General features: G+C 31.0%; 1 protein-coding gene across 1 annotated transcript in view; it reads left to right on the top strand.

Annotated features, from left to right (window-relative positions):
- LOC134721420 (neuronal calcium sensor 2-like) overlaps positions 1–22,412 on the top strand; it is a 113,021-nt gene that overhangs the window by 52,645 nt on the left and 37,964 nt on the right. The window contains exon 4 of the mRNA XM_063584418.1: positions 11,490–11,690. The gene's annotated coding sequence lies outside the window, so the exon portion shown is untranslated. The remainder of the gene's footprint in view (positions 1–11,489; positions 11,691–22,412) is intronic.

Here is a 22,412-nt window from a genome sequence, read left to right as displayed (position 1 = left end):
ATAAAATGATACTTCCATTTCATATATTTTGTTTTGTATAAGGCCCATAGTCAGGAATTTTCAACAGAATTAAAAACAAAATACAGTTGACTTTCTGTTTGAACTGTGACAATTATCAAATTTAATTGTCACAGTTCAAAAAGAAAGTTGATTTTAATAGTGCTTATTTTGTTTTCCGAGGAGCGGTGTACGAACCCTCCAACCCCCTGCCAGTATGGTGCTGATGTATTACATATTGAACTTTATACAATCCCAACCTAAAACATGATGATTTCAAGTGCTTATAGATCCTTGAATGCAAATAGTCAACAGCTCCAGCACAAGCAAAAAAAATGTTAACAATTAAAGACCACATGTTTTTTAATTACATTAAAAAAAAATTATGACCTTTTTTTTAGCCAAATGAACTCTTTAATTTGTATTGAATTACCATTATATCCAATTCCACTTGATGATTTTAAGTTGGATTAACCTCAGCCTATATCTTGTTTGTTCTTGCTTTTCAATTGCAGGAATGTTTAAATAATATGTCTTCAAAATTTCTTAATTTAAGCCCACATTTGTTTCCACTCACAGCAACTGTAAATCCCTGATGCTGCTGACAGAAATTCAATTCTCTCGTCGTGATCTGATATTCAATTGTTACAGAATTCAAATACTTCACATAGTAAATATTAAAACAGGAGTTAAGTCTTATTGAACATTTTCTTTTAAGATTAATTAGAAACTTTAATTATTTAAATTAATGGATATATTTTATATAAAGTTTACATGCTAGGGTTTTATAACTCTTGAACAAGTTGAAGTTGATGAGATGAGTTTGCTTGGTTACAGAAATGATTAATGTAAGGTCAATATATAGAACTGTCAGTTTTTAGGTTTACCAAAGTTATTGGTTTCTTGGTGACAAAATCATATGACTCATTGTTTTGGAGTATGTTATTGATGTCTTCAGGTGAAAAACTCAAAGCTTTCTTTGTTTTGGTGTACATCACAATCATAACAATTTACAAAATGCAAATGTTATACTTTGCATGATGCTCATTGTTGAAGGCCTACTTGACTTTATAATAGTTACATCCACATCATTTGATTTATTGCTGTCTCATTGGCAATCATACAATATTTCCTTTTTATATATATTTATATACCGCCTCCGGGTGCGGGCATTTCTCGCTACATTGAAGACCTGTTGGTGACCTTCTGCTGTTGTTTTTTTCTATGGTCGGGTTGTTGTCTCTTTGACACATTCCCCTTTTCCATTCTCAATTTTATATAAAAGGAGGAACTATTTATCTTGTCAAATCATTACATGCATTACCAGATAATTCGGGATTTGATGTTCTTTAAAGAAGGATAGAATATGATTTTAATTTTGCATTTTGCATTCAAAAATAGGCATGACCTTCTGCTGTTGTTTTTTCTATGGTCGGGTTGTTGTCTCTTTGACACATTCCGCATTTCCATTCTCAATCTTATGAAAACAATTCAAAGAATTATTATAATGCTCATAACATGATAAATGCATTCTCCTACTCAATTATGACATATGAATTTGGAAAATACATGGTATCCAGTTTTTGTAGTTATATTTAGTAATACCATTGCAGTGAGCAAATTTGTAATCACTATTTGACAGCATACCATATGCATGCAGGGGAGCAATAAAGTTTTTGCGTTGCCTTCAATTTTCCTATATAAAATCGTTCCAGTGGCGATCATCCACCTTCTTTGATTTTACTGATATTTCTTTCTAATGAAAATTTATTGAACATGAACTAACAGTACTGAAATTAATTAAAGAATTAAGGTTAAAATCCTTTATGTTTTTCACAGATAAGAATTATGATTGATAAAACACATCCTGATTTCTTTTATTTAAAATCAGAAAATGTTGTTTGTATAAATACATCCATTAACCAATCATCTTTCTCAAATGTTCTGTAAATAGAAGATACACTAGAGGTAATAAAGACTGATAAAACAGGCCATCATCTTCCTTATTTACAACAAGCCTAAACTATTTCTCTGTCCTAAAAAAAACACATATATTTTATCTAAAGAAAAAAAAATCAGTTTTCTCATACATGCATCTGCATGGTTAAATTGTTGGTTTCCTCTTTATTTATTCTGTTTTTTTTTAGTTTATGACAATTTTTTTGTACAATTGAAGGAGGCTTTAAAAGAAAGGAAAGAAAAATTAAGAGTTAGTTACTATTAATGTATTTTAAGTTAAGAGATCAGCTCAGAAAATCATATGTGGATGGGGAATGACAGAAAAAAAGAATCAATAATCTTAAGAAAAGTGACTGAGGAGGGTAAAGCTAGCTGACCTCTAATTAGTGTATTTAAAAGTAGGTTAGAAAAAAGTGTTTATTTTTTAAATAAAAATCTCTTTTGCCTTTGTGGTATTTCCATTTCAGACTATTGACATTTTATTTTGATGCGTATTTCAAGGATACACTGGTTTATAATTGAGTTTAGTAAAAGTAATATTTTCTTGTCTATCATCTTACCCATCAAATAGGCATACATCAAAACATGGCATGGATTATTGACATGGAGATCATAACAATGTAAGATAATATATCTCTTTCTAATACTGATTCTAATTTACCAACTTTCTATAACTCTCTGTAATTAATCAACTGCCGATAATTTTGAATGATTTCTGAACTTTTGATTAGTTTCTAGACCATAGTTGTTTATGCATACCATGTTTTTGAACATTCCACAAAACAATACATCTTCTAACTTGTAAAACATTTATGGTTAATTTCTTTAACAAATGTTATAGAGGTTGGAATCATTCATCTTGTAGTTGTTTCTGTTTTTACAGTCTATAGTCAGACAGAAGATTGATAGTTTCAGCCATTCATAAAGATTGACACTAGGAAATTAATTGTTTAAATAGATTCTTCAGTTATTGAATTAGTTTTGAACCAACAGACAGACAGTTAGTTACTACTGCAGACTTGTTTACTTGTTTACTGTTAATTTTCTGATGTTTTTGTTTGTTTTGTTCTAGGTTTATTCAATATTTCCATTCTGTCTTGGTTAGCCACAAAAAAATTAACAGATTGCTTAACTTTTTAAAATTTGATTGATTGTTCCAAGAGTTGATGCATAATCTTTCTTAGTTACATGTTAAGGTATTAGTCCCTACTGATGAAGGGAACTAAATGATTTGCACTCGATCTGTCTGTCTGTATGCAAGTTATCAGTTTTAACATTTTTTGGGTTATATTTTAAGATTTCTGTAAAGTTTTACCAAAACTAGTCTTAGGTTTCAGATCTGGTTCAAATTTTGTTCTGTTCTAATAATTATTTTACAGAGTTAGAAAATTAATGAAAATAATCAGTTTTCCACACTTCGATATGCTTGAAGGTATTAATTTGATATTTATTTTCTTATTTACACCAAAACAAGTTTTAGAATGTTCCAGTACAATGAATTTTCAACTAGTAAGGTAGTGGCGGATCCAGAACTTTTCCTTAGGGGGGCCTCTGACTGGCCTAAGGGGAGGGGGGGGGGGGGGGGTGCTCCAGTCATGCTTCAGTGATTCCATATATAATTAACCAAACTTTTCCAACGAAAAGGGGGCCCGGCCCCCTAGGGCCCCCTGGATGCGCATTTGTAAGGTACTATGCAATTTGCCATGCAATACTCTCAGAAATTCAGAATGCTGTTTGTATTGGTTAGTTTGTTTTCAACTATTTTTTTCAAGAAGGGGAATTTATAAGCTTTTGAAGTGTGGAATATAGGGGTTAAACTAAAGTGTAGTTTTGGATAAGGAAAAAAAGGGGGAAGTGGGAAAAAATTACAAAAAAGCAGGATTTGGATATAAATGAGCACCCCATGTCACTCCCTCCCTGGTTAAAGACCAAAACTATTTTAAGTATCAAGCAGTTTAGGTGTCTAGTCTCAATAATTATTCTTCAATGTCTGGTTAGCCTAACAAAGTGTCAAAGAAATACCTACATTTTACTATATACCAATTATTTTATCATACTGTCTCTTGAAGCATCAGAATCTCTCAGTACATGATGCTCTATTCATTTCAACTTGGCATTTTTTCTGGTAAGGTGTACCAGATATTTTGAAAAAAGTATTGTGGTACTTTGACTATTCCATTTAAAACCAAACTCCCCCACAAGACCCTCTTACTAGAGTGAACTATTAATGAACCTAAACTAAGTGATGTTGCCCTAAACTACAAATTGTTATCACCTCACAGAAGTGTTTTTTTATTAATGAAATATTGTTTTTCCAATTAAATTCCAATTATTATAAACAGGCAGATCACTACTATCTAATTTGCTCCTTCTTTTTTTTTCTTCTTTTTTCTTTTATCTATATTGCATATATGTATACTGTTTGTAATGAATATAAATTGATGAAATTTGAGAAATGATTATCAATGAGGACCCTAAGGGAATCACGTTTTTGTGTTATTTGACAGTGATGTAACAAGTTGATAAATAATTCATATGTTAAACTGTTTCCCCAAGATTAATTTTGTTTCATGGAGGGTGTCTAGAGCAAATTATTTTTGTATTGTATTGTTACATATTATAATTCAATTTAAAAAATAATAATTCTATAATTTGTTATTTCTTGCACAAATACAGTTGTAAATTGCTATCTCACTAGTGTTACCAGTTATCATGCCTGATCTTCTTTTTTTTAAATTATTCAAGTGGTCAGTATTGGGAAATGGACACTAGGTCTATAATGAAATATCTATTTTTGACATCTGTAGGCCTCTAATTTTTGTTTAGGTGTCTCATTAATATTATACTCCCACCTCTCCATTTATTAACAATCATCTTTTGTGAATCGGTATTAAAACCATATGGAGATTTTGATTAATTTTAACACCAAGGAGAGATAATTAATTTAGCTATCATTTTACTCTTCGTTTATTTCTTTAACTGTAGTGTATTTTAAAGCTTGGCCTACAAAAAAACAATTCAGGTTTTACTGTTGCAAATTTAGTTTACCTAGCGACAAGTAGGAGAGATGAAGTAAACATATAATTAAGGTGATACCCAACACCTTCACTAAAATTGATTTGGCTCGTTTATTTTTTTTATAAAATTTTGACAAAGTATTTACTTTGACCCTTTGACAAAAATATAAAAATTTCAAAAAATTTGAACCAACCATTTTATCAGAAAAAATACACTGGTTATAAAAGACAAACACTAATTTTGATCATTCAGAAGCTTAATATTCCCTTTATATTATTCAACATAATTAAAGCGTTTAGCTGATTTTACAGAGTTATCTCCCTGTAGTGTTAGGTACCACCTTAATTGAGATAGTAAAACCAAGTTTAATGTATGTCAATCTTAAAACCTAATACTATTACCTCCATTCTATTACAGCTTAATCAATATGTCCAACTTTTTAAAATTGATTTTCCTTCTTAATAGTCATAAATCAAAACAATCTTTGAAACTTTGTGCCTACCTTTTGAATATAAGCATTGCATGTACTGGTACATGCACTTCCTGAGTCAAATGTAAACACCAGACCTTTTTAGACACAGCATATGCAGTCAGTAGTTTTACCGTTGCAAATAAATTTTACCTGGGGACTCGTTTTGAGAATGCCTCATGAGGTGAGAAAGTTCCCTCTTATTATAATTATTTCAGGCATATAAATATGTTAATTGTCAAGGTCACAGCTGTTGAAAGACTGAAATTTGGTCAAAAGTTTTGTTTGACCTTGTTATATATTGAAACTTGTGTTTTATTCTGACATAATATGGTGTGATAATGTCCCATTTGATGAAGATTGAAGATTATTGATTTTAAGGTCACTAGGTTAAAGGTTCAGGTCTCAGTAGCACATTATATACCGAAATCTGCCCAAGATGATATAATTTGAATCATGAGCCAAGCACTCAGCAACCCCTGTATGAAAATGTCCTCCTAGATGGTTTATTGTACCTTTAGTTGAAAAAGCCTGGAATTGATAAGAATTTTCTAAACAATTTTGAATTTGTTCAATTCTAGAAATATTTGGCTTCATAATTTTTTTTAAATGTTTAATTCTGAAAAGATAAATTGTCAAGTCAAAATATACCGATTTGCATGTGCATAGGATTTTTCAAGGCTATGACTTTCAGCGATATGCATCTAGAAAAGTTTTGTCAACATCAAAGGTAGTTTTCCCTGACTTGATGTATCATTATTGTCACATCATTGTATGGCAACTATTCAGAAGTGGAAAACATTTCATTATAACTTAACAACAATTTGATTACAATTTTGTGAATCAGTTTTTACCAAAAGAGTTGTGCCTTTTATTCAAAAATTGATTACACTATAGACTAATGACTAAAGTTTACCATAATGGTAAACAAACAAAATTATCTGACTTATTCAATTTCAAAATAATTTCCAACAAATATGACTGAAATCAAATATGTTTTTGCAAGATGCCAGTCAAATGTTGTTTGATTGAGACATGAATAGAAAAAAAGAAACAATTCCTTAAAGGATTGTTCCTAAAACTTCCTCTTCAAGTCTATTGAAAAACCAAGAATATTATTTGTCAGAATAAATCAGTTTTGAAGATTATGACATTACCGTGCAAAATTCAGTTAATGTTATTACATTTTAAAGAACATTGTTGAAGTGCAAAAAGCTATTAAAAAATAATAGAAAATAGAGCTGTACTTTAGAAAATTAAATTTCATGGTATATAACACTGTAAAAGTACAACTGTCTGTATCAATATTATTCTTTCCCTGTGGTTTGACTTGACATGCTTTTAAAACACTGACAAGATGTGTTTTATATGATGGTCATGATCAGTTATGTCTGCTGTATTGAATGGTTTGTAGAATCATTCATTGTACATCAGAATATAATTGTCCAGCTGTAAGATTGGTCTAGACTTTTAACATATGAGGCTTTTATCTCTGCTCTCTATTTTCAGGATTCAATTCTGGTATCAAACATTCATTATAAAGTGTTTTTACCATGAAACAAGATTAATGACCTGGGTTTGTAGATAAAATAGAAAATCAGAGGAAAATTTGTGTAATCCAGTAATGGACATTGCATTTCACTTTGGCATTTATTAATAGGGTTACTTCCCTTTGGCATTAATCAAAAGAGTTATTTCCCTTCTCAAAAACATCATTGTCTTTATCTTACATGAACCAATCCTCCCAGACTATTTAATCTATTTCTGCGAAATCTAGGTTAATGGTAAATTACATGGTTGACATATTTTTCTAGTCTCTTGATTTTTGTATGCTCTTGCTACTAATTGGTCAAGACATGGCTATAAAAAATGTGTTCCTTCAGTAAGTGATCATGTGTAATGAAGCATAATAATATTGGAGTAATGATGAGGAATGTATATTGTAATATAACTAACACACTGGACAAAAACTCATCTTCAACTTAGCTTATATGAAGGGTCAATAAATCTAGGAGCTAATGATTCAAACTTGAAATTCTTTACTAAATTCTTATAATTTTAAATGATTTGACGGGTTGCTGTAACAATTGGAATTAAACTTACTACAGTTATACATCATGGTATAATATGCATAGTTTGATTTTTAACATGCTAGCTAGTTATACCCTCGCTTTAAAAACTTTATATTGTTTTACCTCTGTCTGTCCGTCCGTCCGTCAGTCAGTCAGTCAGTCCGTCCCATGAATATTTTTTGTCGCATTTTTCTCAGGAACTACAATACAAGGATTTCTGAAATTTGGTTTCAGGGTTTATCTAAGTCAGCTATACTGTGTGATGCTTTTTCAGATTGATTACTTGAAAACTTCATGTTTACCGAACACTTGTATGATTTTACACATGATAGCCAAGTTGAAAATTTTCGTCACACTTTTCTCAGGAACTACAATACAAGGATTTCTGAAATTTGGTTTCAGGATTTATATAAGTCAGCTATACAGTGTGATGCGTTTTCAGATTCATCACTCGACAACTTCCTGTTTACCGAACACTTGCATATTTTTATACTATTTATTTTTTAGTCGCATTTTTCTCAGGAACTACAATACAAGGATTTCTGAAATTTGGTTTCAGGGTTTATCTAAGTCAGCTATACTGTGTGATGCGTTTTCAGATTGATCACTTGACAACTTCCTGTTTACCGAACACTTGTATGAATTTACACATGATAGCCAAGTTGAAAATTTTCGTCACACTTTTCTCAGGAACTACAATTCAAGGATTTCTGAAATTTGGTTTCAGGATTTATATAAGTCAGCTATACCGTGTGATGCGTTTTCAGATTCATCACTCGACAACTTCCTGTTTACCGAACACTTGCATATTTTTATACTATTTATTTTTTCGTCGCATTTTTCTCAGGAACTACAATACAAGGATTTCTGAAATTTGGTTTCAGGGTTTATCTAAGTCAGCTATACTGTGTGATGCTTTTTCAGATTGATTACTTGAAAACTTCATGTTTACCGAACACTTGTATGATTTTACACATGATAGCCAAGTTGAAAATTTTCGTCACACTTTTCTCAGGAACTACAATACAAGGATTTCTGAAATTTGGTTTCAGGATTTATATAAGTCAGCTATACAGTGTGATGCGTTTTCAGATTCATCACTCGACAACTTCCTGTTTACCGAACACTTGCATATTTTTATACTATTTATTTTTTAGTCGCATTTTTCTCAGGAACTACAATACAAGGATTTCTGAAATTTGGTTTCAGGGTTTATCTAAGTCAGCTATACTGTGTGATGCGTTTTCAGATTGATCACTTGACAACTTCCTGTTTACCGAACACTTGTATGAATTTACACATGATAGCCAAGTTGAAAATTTTCGTCACACTTTTCTCAGGAACTACAATTCAAGGATTTCTGAAATCTGGTTTCATGATTTATATAAGTCAGCTATTCCGTGTGATGTGTTTTCAGATTCATCACTCGACAACTTCCTGTTTACTGAACACTTGCATATTTTTACACTATTTATATTATCCACTTGCGGCGGGGGTATCATCAGTGAGCAGTAGCTCGCAGTTTCACTTGTTGTAACCTACAATCTAAAGTGACAGTCAACACAGAGAAACATTTATCTTTCCAAGCTTTTCAGTTTTTGCTCTTATTCTTAAATGCTGCAATTATTTGCTGAGTCTGTAAAGCAGCCACTGCCCATTTTAAAGTCATTGGTTTGACCAGTGACTGTAAGTAGGTGATAAGGGATCAAGCCAGCAAACTAACACACATTCATGTGGTTGTTAATATTTTTTGTCGAGCCTGCATTCCTGCAACTTTTGTTGCAGAAAGCTCGACATAGGGATAGTGATCCAGCTACGGCGGCGGTGTTAGCTAACTTTTTAAAAGCTTTATATTTTAGAAGGTGGAAGACCTGGATACTTCATACATTGTATATAGATGCCTCATGTTAAGAAGTTTCTGTCAGTCACATGTCAAATGTCCTTGACCTCATTTTCATGGTTCAGTGACCACTTGAAAAAAAAGTTAAGATTTTTGTAATGTTGAATTCTCTCCTATTTATAAGTACATGTAATAGGATAATTATATTTGGTATGTGCATACCTTGCAAGGTCCTCATGCCTGTCAGACAGTTTTCACTTGACCTTGACCTAATTTCATGGATCCGTGAACAAGGTTTAGTTTTGATGGTCAAGTCCATATCTCAGATACTATAAGCAATAGGGCTAGTATATTTTGTGTATGGAAGGACTGTAAGGTGTACATGTTCAACTGGCAGATGTCATCTGACCTTGACCTCATTTTCATGGTTCAGTGGTTATAGTTAAGATTTTGAGTTTTGGTCTGTTTTCTCATACTTTATGCAATAGATCTACTATATTTGTTGCATGGAATGATTGTAAGGTGTACATGTCTAGCGGGCAGATGTCATCTGACCTTGACCTCATTTTCATGGTTGAATGGTCAAAGTTAAGTTTTTTGAGTTTTGGTCTTTTTATCTAATACTAAATGCTAAAGTCAACTATATTTGGTTTATGGAAATATTTTATGATCTATATGTCAGTTGCGTAGGTTTTATTTTACCTCGACCCCATTTTCACGGTTCATTGCTCAGTGTTAAGTTTTTGTGTTTTGGTCTATTTTTCTTAAACTATAAGTAATAGGTCAACTATATTTGTTGTATGGAATCATTGTTAGCTGTACATGTCTGCTTGGCATGGTTAATCTGACCTTGACCTCATTTTCATGGTTCATTGGTCTTTGTTAAGTTATCTTGGTTAATGTTAAGATTATGCGACAGTTTTTAATAAAGCTTTATACTTAGGACTTAGCAACATAATATCAATGATAAGTAAAGAAGGCGAGACATTTCAGTGTGTGCACTCTTGTGTAATTGTAATACAATTTAGAAAATTGTAGGTTTATCTGTTTATATGTACAATAAAGGTTAAGTTGCTGAGGAGCACTCAATTTTTTTACACGACTAATATATGTTAATGAGCAGAGGTACGCATACAATTTTCAACAATGTATATACTCGATAAAACTATGTCTGAAAAAATAAAATAGAAAAAATCATAAACCATGCATAGAAGAAACTATTAAAAAAGATCATCAAAACAAGATCTTAATTATTTTAGGTCAACATTCCCGTTATGTAATTGAATTCTTTAATGGAGTGATTGCCCTTTAATGATACCAATATTGTTGCATTTTGTAAAAAAAAATATATTAGAGAGAAATTATAAACAAAAACAAGTTCAACAAAAGTAATTGTAGACATGAATTATATTATTTTATAATGTTGAAGAGTGGGAATTGTTGAAGATTCAAATGGATCAAGATGGGCAAATAATGAGGCTCATATGAGCCTCTAGTTTTCTTTAGGTTAAACTTCGACTTGAGGTTGAATTGGTTGCAGTTGACATTTAAATATATCACTTGTTTTAATTCTTACTGGGTGATTTCCCTTTAGCCTAGACTATTTCGACTGGGAACTGGGAAGTCAGTCCAATTTAAACTTTGTGTGAATGGTTTAAAGGTCTTGTATATATTATACATTAATGATTAGTCTTTTTCTTTTTTACTCAAACAATTTTGTATTAGCTGATTTAAAAAAAAAAAATGTCAAATGAGATTTGTGACACTAAGGATTTGTAAGGTATACTTTACAAATCCTTGGTGACACACTATAATTGATATTAAATGAGTCGCATATTATTGGGATGTTAAAAAACCTGATCGTCTGTTGTAAATGTAAAAATTTAGGTATCTGATGAAATAAGCTTGTAAAACTGGCCTGAAACTATCAAATAAAATTGTAGTAAAAAATGAAATTTCATAATAAATAGAAATATTACTGAATTTTAGTCTGATTAAAAACCTTTAATGTATTTTGACAGCAACTAAATATGACGATCATATCATTTTATTAGTGGTATTTTTCTGATTCCAGAAAAACATGATAAACAGGTTCTTAATTCTAGTTTTTCATCTTTTTCTTTTTCTCTTTCAGTCTGATGTAAAACCATAATCTATTGTTCGCACAGATAGAAGATAGAGCTAGTAGCCGTTGATGTGGAAAATTTTGTGATTTACCTGTAATTCTCTCTCACCTGTACATCTTGTTAGAGCTGTTTCACTGCATGTTCAATAACAATAGTGGCGATTTCTCCCAGATTTAATTATCAGCTAGTTGATAATTTATTAATTAAAGGTAAGTTGGTTTTGTTATGGTAATTATTCTATTAGAACTTAATTTGTTTGCAGTAAAAAATACAATACAAAAGTATATTGAAAAATACCGGAAACGATACATATCAATCAAACGAATTTTAAAGTTTCATATTTTGAATAGATTTGAGATATTTATGAGCATCTATTAAAGCATGAAAGATTAGGTATCACATTAAACTTCTTGTAAGAGAAATAAATTCAAATGCTACACATAAAATGTTAAGAGGTTTTTGAATTTTAGTTTCATGCCTGATTTAAGTTTTTGACTGAAAGAAGCTATTATAGAGGGTGGAACTGTTGAAATAAATAAATGTTATATAATCTAATTTTAACATGGATTAGGCATAGTGTGACTATATTTCATTTATACGTGTATCAACCCATGCTGGATTAGCCATATTTTGATGTTATTTTATTTATACCTGTATTAAGATACGATTATGCTGGATTAACCCTAGTTCGATGATATTTTATACATACATGTATTAAAACATGCTAGATTTAGCCATAGTTTGAAGATATTTCATTTATACATGTATTAAGACATGCTGAAGAAATGATAAAGAAATGCCTCATAATGAGATCCCCTGAGACTTATCTTGCATGTAAAGTTCCTTAAAAAGTTAGTGACTTTACATTCTATAGATTCTATAGATTCTACCACTGTATTGAGTGATAATTCAGACAGTTGAAAATTTTAAATATTTTAGATTATCAATCCAGTGATGATAAATATCCCATGAGATACAGGGATAGAATCTGATAGTTTAATGATTTGTACACAATATGTTGGCATTGAACTTTTTTTTTTTTTATTATTGATATTCATAACTTAAATTCCTTCTCTGTGATGTCATTAGGCATTTTCTTGACTTTACAACATTAAGATTCGAAGACAGTTAGAAATGCAATACAAACTTGAGATCCTCTTTAATATGTAACTATCCTCAAATGTACAACTCAAGTCTGTACTCTCTTGTGATTTTTTAGCAAATTAACTATTCCATGTACTTAGATTATCATTTTAGTTGTAACCCTAAAAACACCAGTTTTTGCTAATCCTGAAAATTCAATGATTGTGATAAATTGAAAAAGGTTTTAACAGGTGGTAATTGACTGTCTCCATCTCAACTTTTCTAATTTTCTGATCTCTCTGTGTCTGAATTTATTTGTTGGAATATGTTGGCTTTGATACATTGAGTAAGAAAGCACAGGAACATTTTTTGGTTATAATTTGGATTACTGTGAAACAAGGTCTTTGAACCAAATAAGGCCTGATAATATCATTATCATCTAAAGTGTTCAGCTAAAGCCATGAGGTTTAAAACCATCATTACCTTAAACGTATTGTCCAATATCTACTTATTTATCACTTGTTTTCTAGTAGGTAGATATTGGAAGATGTGGTATGAGTGCCAATGAGACAACTCTCCATAATCCAAGCAACAATTTATAAAAGTAAACCATTATAGGTCAAGGTACAGCCTTCAACACTGAGCTTCGGTTCATACCCAACAGCAAGCTATAAAGGACCCTTAGGTGCCTTTTTACAAAACTTGTTTGTTGTTCTATTAGAAGCTGTATGAGCCAAGGCCAACAGCAAAATTTATTAAAAAAAAATAATAGAAAAACAGTAAACATTATGTTCGATGATAGTATAGTACTTTTCAAAGGTTTGATGTGGGAAGATGTGTCATCGTAAAATCTGTCAATCCTAACAACACAAAACATACGAAATACATTAAAATATATATATCTTGTCATATATATAGATTTATACAATGTTTTTCATGCTTGATCATTATGATAGAGTTTATTAGAAGAATATTAAGTATACATAAATATGACAGGATACATACAATGATTTACATAAGAATGATTATTTTAGAATATAAAAAACACAACCTTGATCTGTTAGCCTTCTAACCAAACGGACATTTCCCAGTCAATGACCTGATAGATAATGTTTGATAAAAAAAAAAAAAAAGCTAAAAATTTCAAAATGTTCTTTTTACACATCATTACTTGAAGAAGGTTTAATCCTCAACTTGTTGCAGTCAAAGACAGTGTATACTAGATATTACAGTGTTTTTGTAAAGTGAAGCCTTGGTTAAAGATATCTTGAAGATCTGTGGTATAAGAACTGCTTTCCTTTCTGAGCACCAGAACTTCGTTAAAGTTCCTGTTGTTCAATTTTGGTTTTCTTTCTGTTTATTGTTTCTGTGGACTATTGTCTCTCTGTTTAAGTTGGCCGTGTTGGTTTCAACACTTATGCATGTTTCTCATTAACCTTTTGGTAACCTCCCCATATTTAGCTCACCTGGCCAAAAGGCCAAGTGAGCTTTTCTCATCACTTGGCATCCAGTGTCCAGCGTCGTCGTCGTCCTGCATCCGTCGTCGTTAACTTTTACAAAAATCTTCTCCTCTGAAACAACTGAAACAATTCAAACCAAACTTCATCTGATTGATTCCTAGGGTATCTAGAATAAAGTTTGTGTTTTAATTCCCATTACATCAAAAAACATGGCCGCCATGGCTAAAAATAGAACATAGGGGTAAAATGCAGTTTTTGGCTTATAACTCAAAAACCAAAGCATTTAGAGCAAATCTGTCATGGGGGTAAAATTGTTTATCAGGTCAAGATCTATCTGCCCTGAAATTTTCAGATGAATCAGACAACCCATTGTTGGTTTGCTGCCCCTAAATAGGTAATTTTAAGGAAATTTTGCTGTTTTTGGTTATTATCTTGAATACTATTATAGATGGATATAAACTGTAAACAGCAATAATGTTCAGCAAAGCAAGATTCACAAAAATAAGTCAACATGACCAAAATGGTCAAGTGACCCCTTTAGGAGTTATTGCCCTTTATAGTCAATTTTTAACCATTTTTCGTAAATCTCCATGATCTTTTACAAAAATCTTCTCCTCTAAAACTACTGAACCGATTCAAACCAAACTTCATCTGATTGATTCCTAGGGTATCTAGAATAAAGTTTGTGTTTTAATTCCCATTTCATCAAAAAACATGGCCGCCATGGCTAAAAATAGAACATAGGGGTAAAATGCAGTTTTTGGCTTATAACTCAAAAACCAAAGCATTTAGAGCAAATCTTACGTGGGGGTTAATTTGTTTATCAGGTCAAGATCTATCTGCCCTGAAATTTTTAGATGAATCGGACAACTCCTTGTTAGATTGCTGCCCCAAAATTGGTTATTTTAAGGAAATTATGCAGTTTTGGATTATTATCTTGAATATTATTATAGATAGAGATAAACTGTAAACAGCAATAATGTACAGCAATTTAAGACTCAAAAATAAGTCAAAATGACCAAAATAGTCAATTGACCCCCTAAGGAGTTATTGTCCTTTATAATCAATTTTTTACAATTTTCATAAAATTTGTAAATTTTTACTAACATTTTCCACTGAAACTACACGGCCAAGTTCATTATAGATAGAGATAATTGTAAGCAGCAAGAATGTTCAGTAAAATAAGATGTACAAACACATCACAATCACCTAAACACAATTTTGTCATGAACTGTCTGCTTCCTTTGTTTAATTCACATATACCAAGGTGAGCAACACAGGCTCTTTAGAGCCTCTAGTTAATGCATACCTGTCATGGTATTATATATATTCCACAGCCCCTTTACATAGACCCTATTATTATTGGAGTATGATGTTTTGAAGTACATCATTTGTTTTTGACCAAAGACCATTATTTGTTAAAGAGTGATTTTTCTCATAAAAATCTGTGGAGGAAAAAAAATGTCTTTGTTTAATTGAAACCTTTCAATAATTCTCTTTGGAATTGTACCTTTAATCAGTTTTTATTGTGTTTGTTTGATCCATCTAGGTATTCTTTATGTTGATGAATAATTCAAATTGAAAATAACTATTTTCTATTTGTTTTGGTTAATGTTTAAGCATTAGTCCTCTTACAGCTACAAATAAAGGTGAAAGGTATTTGAGAGTGTCAAGTAATTAGTTATGTATAAGTTCTGTATTATTTTCCCCTGATTTCTGCTTTTTACGTAATTATTGGATTTTGTATGAAGGTTATGGTAAATTATTTAGATATTAATTATTGTCTTGGTAATATTAGTTACATGTATCTTGGGTCACTACCTAATTAACAGGATTAACAGAACCAGAAAAATAAATCAATAAATATGGAGAAAATCTGAGTTGCTAAATGAAGGTTAAATATTGGAAAATGAAATCATACTTATATGAATAAAGTCGTAGACCAAGGATGTGAAAAAAACAATAAAAAGAACTTTAAATAGTACTACAATTTTGATGAGGGTGTGATAGATTCTTGAGTTGCAATTTAGGCAGACTAAGTCATGGCTCTGCTCTTTCACAATATGCCTGAAATATTTGCCACTGGAAAAAAAGCTAAACAAAATTAAATTTAGTGATTGCCATAATTTTGATTGAAAGTGTTACTTCCTAATTGGCACAATTTTTATGCCCCATTATTGGCATTATGTTGTCTGGTCTGTGCGTCGGTTGTACCGTTCATTTGTCCGTTTGTGTGTCTGTCTGTCCCGCTTCAGGTTAAAAAATTTAGTCGAGGTTAGGAAGTTTTTGATGAAGTTGAAGTCCAATCAACTTGAAACTTAGTACACATGTTCCCTATGATATGATCTTTATAATTTAAATGCCAAATTAGAGATTTTCCCCCATTTTTATGTTCCATTAAACATAGAAAAGGATATTGGGATGGGGCATTCTTGTACTGGGGACCCTTCTTGTTATTTAAGGTAGCAATGATTATCATCTTATTATATTTTTTTTTACTTTTTAAAGAGTGATTTCCATTGTTAAAAGGTGGTACCTAACACTACAGGGAGATAACTCTGTAAATTCAGAAGAACGTTTTAATGAAGTTGTGTTTTTAAGGGAATATTAAGCTTAACAATGATCAAAATAAGTGTTTGTCAAACTGCTACATAACCAGTGTAATTTTTGTCGAGCCTGCAACTGCTGTTGCAGAAAGCTCCACATAGGGATATTGATCCGGCGGCGGTGGTGTTAGCTCACTTCTTAAAAGCTTTATATTTTAGAAGGTAGAAGACTTGGATGCTTCATACTTTGTATATAGATGCCTCATATTACGAACTTTTTGTCAGTCACATGTCCAATGTCCTTGACCTCATTTTCATGGTTCAGTGACTACTTGAAAAAAAAGTTCAGATTTTTTGTAATGTTAAATTCTCTTTTATTATAAGAAATTGGATAACTATATTTGGTATGTGCATACCTTGCAAGGTCCTCATGCCTGTCAGACCGTTTTCACTTGACCTCCACCTCATTTCATGGATCAGTGAACAAGGTTAAGTTTTCGTGGTCAAGTCCATATCTCAGATACTATAAGCAATAGGTCTAGTATATTCGGTGTATGGAAGGACTGTAAGGTGTACATGTCCAACTGGCAGGTGTCATCTGACCTTGACCTCATTTTTTATGGTTCAGTGGTTATAGTTAAGTTTTTGTGTTTTTGTCTGTTTTTCTTATACTATATGCAATAGGTCTACTATAATTGGTGTATGGAATGTTGTAAGGTGTACATGTCTAGCTGACAGGTGTCATCTGACCTTGACCTCATTTTCATGGTTCAGTGGTCAAAAGTAAGTTTTTTAGTTTTGGTCTATTTTTCTAATACTTTATGCATTAGGTCAACTATATTTGGTGTATGGAAATATTTTATGATCTATATGTCGGTTATGCATGTTTTATTTGACCTTGACCTCATTTTCACGATCCATTGCTAAGTTTTAAGTGTTTGTGTTTTGGTCTGTTTTTCTTTATTTATAAGCAATAAGTCAACTATATTTGTTGTATTGAAGAATTGTTAGCTGTACATGTCTGCCTGGCATGGTTCATCTAACATTGACCACATTTTCATGGTTCATTGATCAATGTTTCATTTTCTTGGTTAATGTTGAGTTTATGTGACAGTTGTAATAAAGCTTTATATTTAGGTCTAATTAAGATAGTGTCAAGGATTAGTAAAGAAGGCGAGACATTTCAGTGTGTGTACTCTTGTTCTGATTAAACAGTTGGTTCAATTTTTTTGATTTTTTTATATTTTTGTCAAAGGGTCAAAGTTAATACTTTGTCAAAATTTTAAGAAAATTAAACAAGTCAAATTAATTTTAGTTCAGGTGTTAGGTACCACCTTAAGGGGGTTCGCGGGTCTAAATCATTTATATAGGATTTCTCTATATTTTTCTGTAAATGAACTTTATCTTATAGTTAATAGAAAAATGAAATAAAAAAGTGGGGTCACCGTTCGATTGCGCTCACAATCTGCCTTCGGAAGAAGCATACATTTTTGTAAAGGTGGGGATTTTCTGTTGAAGTGATAGGAGAAATGAAAGGTAATATCGAAATAAAAAATGAAATTTATTACAGAAATCGCTCAAATTTTAAAATAATTTAGTTTAAGTACAGCTTATATGGAAATTATATTAAAAAATATAGGTCACCGATGAGTTAAAAAAGATATTTCAATTTTACAGCAAAAAAATGGCATTTTTGCACCAAAGGGAGATAATTTGGAGCTTTTTCAATGCTATATACATTTTAAAAGTCACCAGGGGCCAAAACGAATTGATTTTTTTGAATAATTTTTTAACCATATGATTAAGTAACAACTACTAAAGGCAATTAATGAAATTTGTAATGAAAAATAAATGTTTGATATTTTTCTGAAAATCTTATACCCTCGAGCCTCCTTAATTCATAAAAAATGTATATCAATTCTCTAATATTCAGTTTTTTTATTTTTTTTATTAAAAGATAATATGTGCCCTAAAGTTATGTTTCATTGAAGGGTTAGTTCGTGTCTTTTATCATGTGTTACTCAAAATGACAGGTATTTTAGTACACATATGGTTTTGAAATATTCCCAGAGTATTTTTCCATATAGTGTTTAGGCAGATCGTGTAAATGAACATGCATTATTTATGCAAATGAAAAGATTTTACCATAAAAAAAGCCTTGATCTCAGTGAAAAGTCTGTAAGGCATTGTTTCTATTGCATAATGTTGTCTCTGAATTTCCAATATAAATGGCCTTTATTTCTTTCTAATATGATAAACTTCTATCCCTCAGTTCAGTTCTGATCATTCGTTCAGGCTAAATCGGATAAGTTTTACAATAAATCATGTTTACAGTAACAATATGAATACATTATGTATAATAATTCTGCAATTTTCACATGTATATAGGATTTGAAAAGTCCAGGGAATTTTATTATCCTTACTGGTGAAATTTTAAGTCTGACAAATTTGATTTTAAAGACGATAATGGGAGTTCTATAGCATCTTACTTAGAATCTCACCGGAATTCAATCAAACACAAATTACATATTTAGACGAAATTTCACCGTGAAGCAAAAATAAGTGCTGTTATTCTATCACGACAAAAAAACAGAATCATGTGACGCATACAAGATATTTTTATTAAGTTTGAAAGCTTTTATTTATTTAACAAGAAAATTTAAATCGTGCGCTTTATTTGAAAATGCAGTATTTTTAGCCATTTATTAAAATGAATTCTCGGTGGTCTGTTTAAGTTAAAGTGGGTTAGCAACGCTTATGTTTCTTGAATGATTTGATCTGATTGTATTTTGTGGTTGATATAAATGTCCCTTTGCTGTACAGATATTCACCAATCTGTCCTTTGGCATTTGGATAAGATGAGAGATCAAATTTTGTGAATCTGAATCTCTTATATAACAATACCAAACAGAGAATCTTAGATTCACATACTCAAAGTTACAGATATACTAGTATACTTGAAATGTACAATGGTATATCTATATCTAGCACAAAATCCCTTCAAATTATGATGAATTCAACAACTTGCTTTGAGCTAAAGGTCAACAAAGATCTACAAGCAAGATCAAATTTTGAATTGACAAAATAAAAATCTGTAAAGAATTGTTTTTAGAAAATGTCCCTGGCTAGGAACAACAAGTTGCTGCCAGTTAAAATAATTGTGTGACTAGTATATAATCTCCATTTGTGAAGTCAACACACTGGCTTTTGGTGACTTAAGATTGTTTAACCAAAGCTTCATTGAGTAGGTAACAAATAAACAATGAATAAGGAAAACAGTTACTTGTCAATTAAATTAGATATCAGATTTAAAACTCATTATTTATAATAATAAATTTATAATTAGAAAATAACATATTCAAACATGTTTTTTAAAATTCTGTATTTTAAATGTAATAGAACTCAAAATATAAAATAATTTTACATTCCAAAATGTCAGTTATCAAAGATAATGGGATACAACTTTTTGTTAAGTCATAAAGTAACAAAAAGTCTATACAGGAAATGACAAAAAGTTCCATTTAAAATACAGAATGGATAATTATATATGAAGTATTTTTGTCATTTGTCAAATTGTAGTTTAATAATTTGATATTTATCGTACTAACAAAAAAACATAAAGACAATTGATGGGTTTCTACATGCTGTTGTGTTTAAAACACATATATAACTGTTTGACAATTTCCTTATTTGTGTCATGATAAAGTACCATTTTTTTTTTTAAAGTTACATAATGTTACTATAGTATACGATTAAATAACAACACAAATAAACACATTCTCAAATTAAGATTAGAATCTAAAGAATTGTATATCTGTTATTTGACCTTACATGCTAAAAATAACTTTAAATTTTTTTTTTTTTTAGAAGCATTAATCGTTGATCCATTAAAATTTAAATCCCCTACAAAATTAACCATGTTTTGATTGACTGCATTTTTCATACGAAAATGTTAACATTTTTCCATATTTTACACCAAGATGCTATAAAAAATAATTGGAAATGAAATCCTGCACTTATCATGCTTTCCCTAAAATAAGTTCCAATTATAATAACTTGGTGTAAATTATATACACCCAATTGGGTTAACACCCACATGAATATATATATAATACTTGCAATGAGATACTAGTAGCTATAGTTGGACTAACAATTACAGTATAATTGTTCCATTCTTAAGCTATTATTGTTTGTATTGTTTAATGATACCCAGTATCTATTTCTAAGGCCATTATTGTATGTATCTTGTTTTAGTATTACCTGAATCTTTTCTGTCTTCATTTGTACCTCTATTAGGATCAAGCAAAGGTGCTAAAGGCCGTTTTGAACTTTCATCTCAGTCTGAGCTTTGGTGCAGTACCATGTCGAAGACCTAGCAGTGACTTTAATTGAGTGTTGAAAAGCAATATTTCTATATTTATGAAATTGCCAAGTTGTGTAGTTATTTTTTTTGTCTGAAATATTAGAAAACAGCATATTTTCATTTAACATTACATGAAATAACACTGAACAGACATAATAAAATTGAGAATGGAAATGGGGAATGTGTCAAAGCGACAACAACCCGACCATAGAGCACACAACAGCTGAAGGCCATCAATGGGTCGAATGTAGCAAAATCTCCCCCACCCAGAGGCGTCCTTCAGCTGGCCCCTAAACAAGTATGTGTACTTAAGTTCAGTGGTAATAGACATCATACTAAACTCCAATACACAAGAAACTAAAATTAAAAATCATACAAGACTTAAACAAAGGCCAGAAGCTTACATTTGATTAACGGAAAGAACTCTGTATAATTGTACAGATAATATTCAGCTGTGATTGTACATGTACTACCTGGTTGTGATATTGAATTTGATACTTTAATGTTCTTTTTGTCACTTTCACATAAGTTAAAACATATTTCCCAGTGGATTCTTCATTAATTTTAAAGAGTAAAAAAAATGCTTCAGGTTAAAATAAACAATTAATTTCCCCATAGGCGACAATGGTAGCCTTTTTCGAGATACAGACTTTAGAAAGTTGATTTTCTTAACGAAACCTTGCTAGAATCAAAGAAAAGTTATTAGGACAGTTTTTTTTGGTCCAAAAAATATAGGTTCGCGTTGCTTTTCTTAGCGTATTTTGTACTTATCTCCCATGCCTATCAATTTTACCCTTAAAAATACGTGTCTTGTCGTAGCGTTGAAAAGTCATCTCAGTGCCTTTAGGGCTACGGAATAATTTTTATTTTGCCTTTTGTATAAAGCAGAGTGCACGAAGTCTCTAAAAATAAAAAATAACGGGCGCACATATCGACCAATCAGGATTCGCCATACTCTTAATTCTGAATACCATGTTATGCTCATAAAATGGCTGCGCCCATAAAATCTAATGGTGTATTGTAACCTATACGGTATTTAATACTTTCTTGTATCGTGCAATTCATAGTGCGTTAGATGCACAAATATATATGCCACAAATAAATCATCTTCAAACCGTTCTGGCTTTACTCTCTGAATTTTCACAATTTTTTATCGGAGGTGACCCCAGTCGAAAAATGTGAAGAAAAAAAATCTGTTTTTTTGAGTAAATGCGGTTCTGTTAAAAAAGGACTGAAGATTATGCCCACTTTCTCCGATGATTCTTTATATATCATAAAGTACTGATTATATTGATAACAAAACCAATCCAATATATTACTACTACGGTGAATTTTGAATAACAGTTTTAAATGAAACCATTTTCGTATAAAAGTACATTTTTGAAACAGACTATAGCATTTCAAAATATAGAATATGTGTTAATATTTGTGTTTTGACATCGATAACTGTTTGTTAACTACAAAATGGCGTGCTTTTTT

Source organism: Mytilus trossulus, chromosome 1, assembly GCF_036588685.1.
Source record: "Mytilus trossulus isolate FHL-02 chromosome 1, PNRI_Mtr1.1.1.hap1, whole genome shotgun sequence".
NCBI classification, from domain to species: Eukaryota; Metazoa; Mollusca; class Bivalvia; order Mytilida; family Mytilidae; genus Mytilus; species Mytilus trossulus.
Note: the sequence above shows the minus strand (reverse complement) of the source record. Positions and strands in the feature narration are given on the sequence as shown.